Here is an 8,424-nt window from a genome sequence, read left to right as displayed (position 1 = left end):
TATTGCTGGGCATCTAGAATGGGAGGAACAAAAGAAGTAAGAGAGGGCAAGGATTCCAAACCAGAATCTCTAGGCATCTGGAGACCAGCTTCCCATTCACCAGCTGTCACGTTTTGTGAACCAATTAGTTTACTTGCTGGTAAAATTGGAATAATTTTAATATACTTGTTCTTCTGTGTTTTTTGGGATTAATTTCAGAATCTCCTGTGCCTGCCCAAATCCATAGATACTCAAGTTCCTAATATAAAATGTAGAAGTAATTTCATATAACCTACCCCTGATATGCTTTAAATCACAATATTATTTATACTATAATAATTATAATATTATATTTAAAATTAATATTATATTTTGTACAATGTAAATAGTTGTCAGACTGTATTTATGGCCTAAAATAACAAGAAAAAGTCTATACATGTTCAGAACAGAGACAGTTTTTTTCTGATATTTTGATTTGGGGTGAGTAGAATCCACAGATGCTAATACCATGGATATAAAGTATTGACTGAACTTACTAGGAGAATTGTTTTAAAGATTAAAAAAAATATGTGCACAAAGGACACAGAAATATGCCAAGTGCAAAGTCATCTTTAAGATAATCTCTAAATAAGATTCAAGAAATGCTTTCTCTTCTAAATGTTCAAAGCTTGGTTCACTGGGTAATGTCTGCTCTGATCCCTGAGAAAGGAACAGTCCATGGGAACAGTTGTATTCTTTGAGGAAATGTTTTGAGGGAGAAAATAGGACATTGTTCCCCTTTTTATGAACGGCTTTTAAAAATAACGTGGGCAATCTCTCCAAACTAGTCTTTTCTACATCCTCTGAAACCAACCAGATTTTATCTTTAAATATTTATGGATATTTACTATATTTTCTGGAATCTTTATTTTAGAGATAAAATGAGTGGAGGTCTAATTGTGTATATTTTAAAGTATTTTCCATGCATTTTTAAAGAAATTAAGACAGTTTACAGTAAAAGCCACATTTATAATTTCAATTTGTGATACAGAGGATGGATTTTTACATACACTGAACATTTTATGAAATGTATGTTGTTCTCTTATATATTAATGGTGCATCCACAGCTACTATTTTAGTGAGCTGTACTGCAAAATCCATTTTCCAGCAAGACTGAAAACTGGTTCCAGTTTGGCCCCAGTCTTTAAGTAGTTGTGTGACTTTAGCTTTACTTCTCCTGAAGTTCAATTTTGTTTTTAAAACTTGGCCCCAGAGAAAGCTCCATGATATCAGTTATCCTCCAAAATATTATAAGAATGAAGATCATTAGTTCAGATTATTGCAACAATTTCAAATTGCTAAATTCACTGTCTTCTTAAGACAGATTTTTAATCTCTTTGATTTATACATAAATATTTATGTATTGTGAGTTTGTGTGCACACACATATATATAGAAAGACTGGTCAGGAGTCCAATTCCAGGGTACTGTGGTCTATGTATCTCTGGTTTTGCTATCAAAATAAATTATTTAATTACTGGCTGTGGGTCATTAAGCAAATGACTTAGCCACTCTCAGTCCATAATGTAAGTGGTCTTTCTGTACCCTTATCCATATTTGTGTTCCATTCAACATTTTCTCCAAAGCCTGGTCACCAAAAATTGTTCATCTTGATTTTTACCAAAGCTGAACAAAGGCAGCCCAACACATAGTTGTTTTCTGGTGGCAAGGGATTTTACTTTCTTTTCTTGTCATTTGTTTTCTTTTCTTTTTATTTACTGCTTGCATTAAATGATAGGATCGTATGGCTTTTCTTCTTTAGTCTGCTGTTATGTTGGATTCCACTGGTTGATTTTTAAATGTTTAACCAGCCTTGTATACCTGCAATAAATCTAACTTAGTTATGATTTATAACTCTTTTTATACATTACTGGATTCACTTTGTGGATATTTTGCTGAGGAATTTTGAGTCAAAGTTCATGAGAGGTATCAGTCTGTTGGGTATTATTTTTATACAGACCAAACAGTGGTATTATGAACAAAACTAATTTCGTTTTACAAACCAGTATAATCCTACCCTCATAAAATGAATTGTGGTACGATCTTTCCTGTGGAAGAATTGTGTAAAATTAATATTAATTTTTCTTTAAATCTTGGGTGGAAGTCTCCAGAGAATTCATCTGGTTCTGGATTTTTTTTTTTTTTGGTCCGGGGGACTCTTAATTTGCAAATGCAATTTCTTTCCTGGGTACAGGACTATCAGTGTTGTTTGTCTATTTCATCCTCATTAAATTTTGGTAGTTTGTGGTTTTTGAGGAGTAGGTCCTTTTCTTCTAACTTGTTGAATTAACCAAGGTAAAGTTGTTTATGATATTTTTTATTATTCTTTTCAATGATTTCAGAATTAATAGTTCTGTCCCTTGTTTTATTTCTGATATGTGTGCTTTGCATCTTAACTATCCTTTGTCAGCTTTCTTAGATGTCTGCCCTATTGGTTTTAATAAATTATTTTAAACCACTGATTTTTTTCCTATTATTTTCCTGTTTTCAACTTTGTGAATCTGTGTTCATCATGTTTTCCTTTTCTCCACTTGTTTTGGGTTTATTTCAAGCTTTTCCCCCTCTAGTTTCTTGAGATAGATACCTTAAGTATTGAGATTGTTCTGCTTTTTTAAACAATTTAGGGCTAAAAATCCACCCTAGCACTACATTACTTCACCCCACATATTTCAATGTGTTGGCTTTTATTTTAATTTAATTATGTATTTTTTTATGTTTCCTTTGAGACTTTATTTTTGTCCCAAAAGTTATTTACAACTAAATATGTGGTTTCATTTCCATGTAGTTGGAGATTTTCCTGTTGCCTTTCTGTTACTGATGGCTAGTTTGATTCCATGATGGTTAGGGAATATACTTTGTATTAATCTGGTTATCTTAAAAATCTTAAGGTTTATTTTATGATGAAAGAGTATTCCATCTTGGTCAATGTTCCATGGACATTTAGAAAGAACCTTTGTTCTGTTCTTATTGAGTAGAGTGGTCTATAAACAGCCATCAGTTCCTGTTGCCGATGGTATTATTCAGTGTTTCTATGTCTCTGAGATTTTCTGTCTAGGAGTTCTGTTCATTGCTGAGGGTAGGGTATTGAAGTTTGTAACCATAATTGCAGATATATCTGTTCCTTCTTTTAGTTCCGTAAGCTTCTTATATGTTATTTGAGGCTTTATATTTTGGTACATGCATAGGTAGGATCTTTATTTCTTCCTAGTGGATAAACGTTTTTATCATTATGCAATTTTTAATTTTGTCTCTAGTTACCTTTTTTCTTTCCTCCAAAGCCTATTTTATCTGTCATTTATATAACTACTACTACTTTTTAAAAAATAATATTTTCATAGTATAACTTCTTCTATCCTTTTACATTCCATCTATCAAGGTCACTGTATATTAGATTCATATGTCATTGTACTTTTTACATACTTTTATTTTGAAGACAACATGTTTTTGGACATGTATTTTTAAACAATGAGATATATAAAGCTTTAGTTAATAATTTGTGAATAGTCATACTCTAGCAGAGTGCATTCTTTAACTCAGTAGAAAGCCCACAATGTATCTAGAAAAATCTTTCCCAAAGATTCAGAACCATGTAATTTTTTTTTTTGGTGGTTGTGGTGCTGGGAATTGAACCCAGGGTCTTGTGCCTTGTGCACATGAGAGAAGCACTCTACCAATTAAGCTATATTCCTAGTCCAGAACCATGTAATCCTAAGCTTATATCTCCATGTTCCCATTAGCTGGGCTCTTGCTTTGACAGTTGGTCTTCATGGTTCTTTCATCTTCCTCCCAGTGATACTTTCTGGGTGAGAAATCCCTCATGTAACAGTAAACAGGAAGGCAAAAACAATTTACCTGAACAGGAGAGCCTATTATGTTAATGGCTGTTCTTCTCTTCCCTCCCATTTTCTCACCATCTCCATAAACTTCGGGCCATACCTATCCCTTCTGGAGGGACTGAAGGATGGAGAACACTCTCTATCATGGGATTGGGAGGCACTTTGTGCAGATAAGTGGTACCAGACACTGTAGTAACACCAGTTTTTATTTGCTGAGCAGAAATCTGGCATTTTGCTCTCTACTCTCCTTTTGCTGGGAGCCCAATATTGAAGCCACACTCACTCCTTGGAAAAAAAAATCCATATTGTGTCAGAATCTCAGTGATCATGGGTCTCTAACAGAATACATCCCTCCCTTTTATTTATAGAAATGTATGTGCAAATTGATTTAGACAGAAGAGGTAGCTGGCAACCCTGCCTGGCCCTCTATATAGAAGATACTGTTTCACTATTGGTCACAAGCAAGCAAGCAACCAACCAACCAAAGAGTAATTATGATCTTCCATGTTTCTTATAGATTCCCCTTCCTGAAATTTCTCTGAAAAAGTCTTATTGAGCAATTTGTAACCAAAAGAGATAACAGTGGCCTACTGAACCTGGAAATGTGTTCTGTACATTTCCCTTAAAAATTCCAATGAGAATACAAAGAAATTCCTATTTTGTTGTTTGAAGGAGTACTTCCAGAAGGCATGTCTAAAATGACAGAACTGTGTACACACAAACAGAGACACATATGCTTGCACACACATGAAGTTGAGACCAAAGAATCTTCTTAGATACATACTTAGAGTGCAGGAAAAAATTGGTGTGAGAAGACATAGAGATCAGATCATCCAAAGATGTTAGAATGTTAAAGTAATGGCATGGAAGTAATTTTGGGTACATACAGGAAAAAAGAGTTGGAGGGGCATGGATGGGTAGAAAGAAGGTTAAATCCAGAATGCTTGAGAGAGGCTCAGTGACCGTGCATGTGTTAAAAATAATGGAGGACAGTTTATGGGATAAAGTTATATTATGGAGGGTGGAATTTCAAGATCAGGGAAAAAGCATCTCCTTGGCAGGGCAGCTCCATGGTTTGACATTGGCCCAGAGTATCAAGGGACTCACAAGATTCTTGAGTTTCTTCTTAACAATTGCTGGTGACAGACTGGATGAAGGAAATGTCTCCAAAGCCAGTGGTACTTAATTAAGGTAGAGTGAATTCAACATAGAGTGAACTGGGTTATGCTGGCAGATAGACGGTAAGTAGCTGATTCCCTGCAGAAAGGATCAGGATGATTCCCAGTCTGAACTCTGGGTTCAGTCCTTCACAGTTCACCATTAGTAGTTAAGTTGTTTCTATAGATTTTGGACAATAATTATAATCAATCATAACCTCAACTGCAGGTAAATTTCCCCTACTATCAGTAAAGAGAACACTTCCATATTTTCAATCAGATATTATGTTGGCCCTGTATAGATTTTTCAATCTCTAGGCCTGTGAGTTTATTGTAGGAACCCAGGAAGAGCCATAGATTTTTTTGGTTGATATTTTGTGCAATACATAGACTGTAAGTATAAATCAGGTCCAGGTTGGCCTGCAATTCTTCCTATTCAAAGTAATGAGCCAAAATAATATTCACAACATTGGTTGTCAAGCCTGGGAGTTTGGAAGCTGCCCAGTCAATCCAACCTTTAGCACAAGGGTCAATGTTAATGAGCACAAGTCCTTCCACAAGCTCTGGATGACTGAATGCAAATCTGCTAAGGCTGTAAGCTCCAGTTCCAACTGTAATCCTAGTAAAAAACGGGAGGCAGCATCTTGGCCCAGTTCATCCATCACAGGATAAGGTATCCTGTTGAGAAGGAAGGTTCATCTTTCTGCAGGGAAGGGGTAGTTGCAAAAGTGCTAGGGAATCTCTTGCATATCCTTAATGCAATCCTTTAAAGAAGGCATTGAAACAGGATTTGTGGTTAAGGTCAATGGCATGCTATATCACCATAACTGGTCTGTTTCCCACAAGCAAGCCTCCTATAGCTATGAGACCATCATGGATTTTTTTCTGTGTCTTGTTCCTGATAGTCCAAATTTCCTGGAAGTTTCATGTGTCATTCTGAGGCACAGACACCTGCCTTTCGTGCACTGGCAGTGGTGGCAGCAGTAATAGCAGCCATGGTAGCCTTGACTGTGTGTTTAATCTATCTTGTCCATTCCTAACTTTCAACTGGTATACTTAGATCTTTAAGGCAATTGTTGACATGTTATGGCTTAAGTCTGTCGTTGCCTTTTGTTTCTTGTTCTTTTGTTTCCATGTGAAAGGCTGATTTCAGTCATTCCCTAGGATGAAGGCAAAAGCCATAGCACCCAGGACCCAGGCTTCCTTCAGAGTAGAGCTCCCATATTCCAGTGCAAGACTCTTTCCACTTTTCAGTGAGGAACATTTTATAGAATTTAGTACCTGCAGCAGTGGAGCCTTGGGTTACAGAAATCATCAAGACCAACCATCTGGGGCTGGAAACAACTTCTCAAATTTATCATGGGAGGATTACCTAAGAGAAAATACACTGTGGTGGCTTCATCTTATACCCGCTGCTAGTTAAAATATATATCCCAGAGACATCATCTCTATCTCTTCCTTACTTAGAATTATCTACTTGAAACCTTCCCCATCCTGACCGGTTGAACTAAGATGGTATGCAAGTATTTTACATGGTGAAAAAGAGTGGAGGCCACTTCCGTGGCCCTTATGTGCTTCAAGTGAAATGGCAGTACATAGTCATGAGCAAGTATTTTTCTTAAGATGTTTAGAGCTCTCACAAATATGATCTCATTAATCCTTGAGGTAGACATCAAAGTCTTTATTGCTCTGCCATGAGTAGGAAGATTAAACAATGGAAACTTGCTCAAAGTCCCATGTAAGCCAGTACTAGTTGAATGAGAAAACTCCATTCTTAGATATATGAGATAATTGGATATGCTACTTGATGTCTGCAACACTAATTATATCTGATGCTTAGTTTATAATCCAACTGGACTTCTGCCTTCTCAGAAAGATGTGTGCAGCCTGGTTTGGTGAGAGCTGGCTCAGTCAGGGTTTATTTAGCATATATATATAATAATGTATGTGTCATACAAGGATGGTATAGACTTTTGCAGTGGTCTTTCACTGGATTTGTTCACTCATTACTTCCTGCATTCATTGAACACTTTTTGTCAAAAGCCACTAGAGTTGAGCATTGCTTGAGTCAGGAGGTGCAGAGGTAAAAGTACAGCTGGTTGAGAAAGGCAGCCAGGCAAGCAGATACTTGGGGAGAAGGGCTAAGGAAAATAGAAGGATGAGAAGCCAGGAGATTAAAAAAAAAAGTGGTCTAGATAAAACTTTTAAGAAGTGGCTGTCCTTTATTTAGAATTGGGAAGGCAGCCAAGAGGTCAACAGCTATTCTAAGTAGAGAATGTTCCAGATTGCAGGAAGGGACAGCCAATGCAAAGACATTGACTTAGCTCTAATAGTGCATCCATGAAAGGCAAGGAATTCAGTGTGGCTGGAGACCTGGATGGCAAGTGAGGATTTATGGAAAAGCAGATCAAGGGGAGAATCTCGGATGAGACTGAGAGGCCTTGAGTATCTGCCACCTCCAGGATAATGCATTGCAATAGAAAGAGCACATTCATTAGGATCAGAGGATCTAGTTTCAGTGCCCACTCTGACTTGTTTATGGAATTCCTGTCTTTCCCCTCCTCCCAGCCACCCAACCAGTTGTCCAAGGTGTCCAAGGCATTAAGCAAAGAATGGATTTACAAACTCATAAAAATACCAATGCAATGTCTCCTAATAGTTTGTGTGTGTGTCTGGATTTAAAATCAGCCAAGTGGAGCTTGAAGCCACTTTGCTCTGGTTATAGGATCTGATGAAGCTTAAGAAACTGGCTGGGGACCAGGCCATGCAGAGTAATTGTTTGCCAACATCTGCTTCCAAGGTACCTGGAGCCGCTGCCTTCAGCAACCACTTCCTGCTGTTTGCTTACAATGTGTCTTGGGAACACGTTCTCCAGGGACACAGCTCAGCGTTGGGAAAAATTGACAAATAAATCTGAGGACAGGTTCACTGTATCCACTAATAGCACTTTTCTTCACACACTCTCCCTGAACTCCTCCCTGAGAAAGCAGCTTCTGGGATCATTATCAGTTAAGATTGATGTCTTTTCTCTTCTTCCTTTCCTTTTTTATTCCTTTTTTATTTCCTCCAGGGAAAATGATTTATTGAGTTCAGTAGCCAAAACTGGAATACATCTAATACCATGTCCATTAAGCCAGAACCAATGCACTTACCACTCCGTTTAGAAAGCTGTCTACACCTAGACCCAGTAACAGCTGTGTTGACAGTCCCAGGATAAATGAGGAAAATGTTAGAGAGATTTAAAATGTGTGACTAAGTGACTTAATTCTTTGATGCTTCACTCTCAAGAGTGCTTGAAAGCTTTGATACTGCTGGAGTTAAATTCAATGACTGCCAAGGGTGATCACGATTTTCCAGGTTTATCTAAGGATAACTATTTGATGTATACACTTCACCAAGAAAAATACATGCACT

At 37.1% G+C, this 8,424-nt stretch overlaps 1 pseudogene; it reads right to left on the bottom strand.

Annotated features, from left to right (window-relative positions):
- Nucleotides 1-5,256: 5,256 nt before the first annotated feature.
- Nucleotides 5,257-6,007, bottom strand: LOC110599021 (protein NDRG3 pseudogene; annotated as a pseudogene).
- Between the last annotated feature and the right edge of the window lie 2,417 nt (nucleotides 6,008-8,424).

The sequence above is a fragment of the Ictidomys tridecemlineatus genome, chromosome 1, assembly GCF_052094955.1.
Source record: "Ictidomys tridecemlineatus isolate mIctTri1 chromosome 1, mIctTri1.hap1, whole genome shotgun sequence".
Lineage (NCBI taxonomy): Eukaryota > Metazoa > Chordata > Mammalia > Rodentia > Sciuridae > Ictidomys > Ictidomys tridecemlineatus.
The sequence above is the reverse complement of the archived record's forward strand: the minus strand, read 5'-3'. Positions and strand labels throughout refer to the sequence as shown.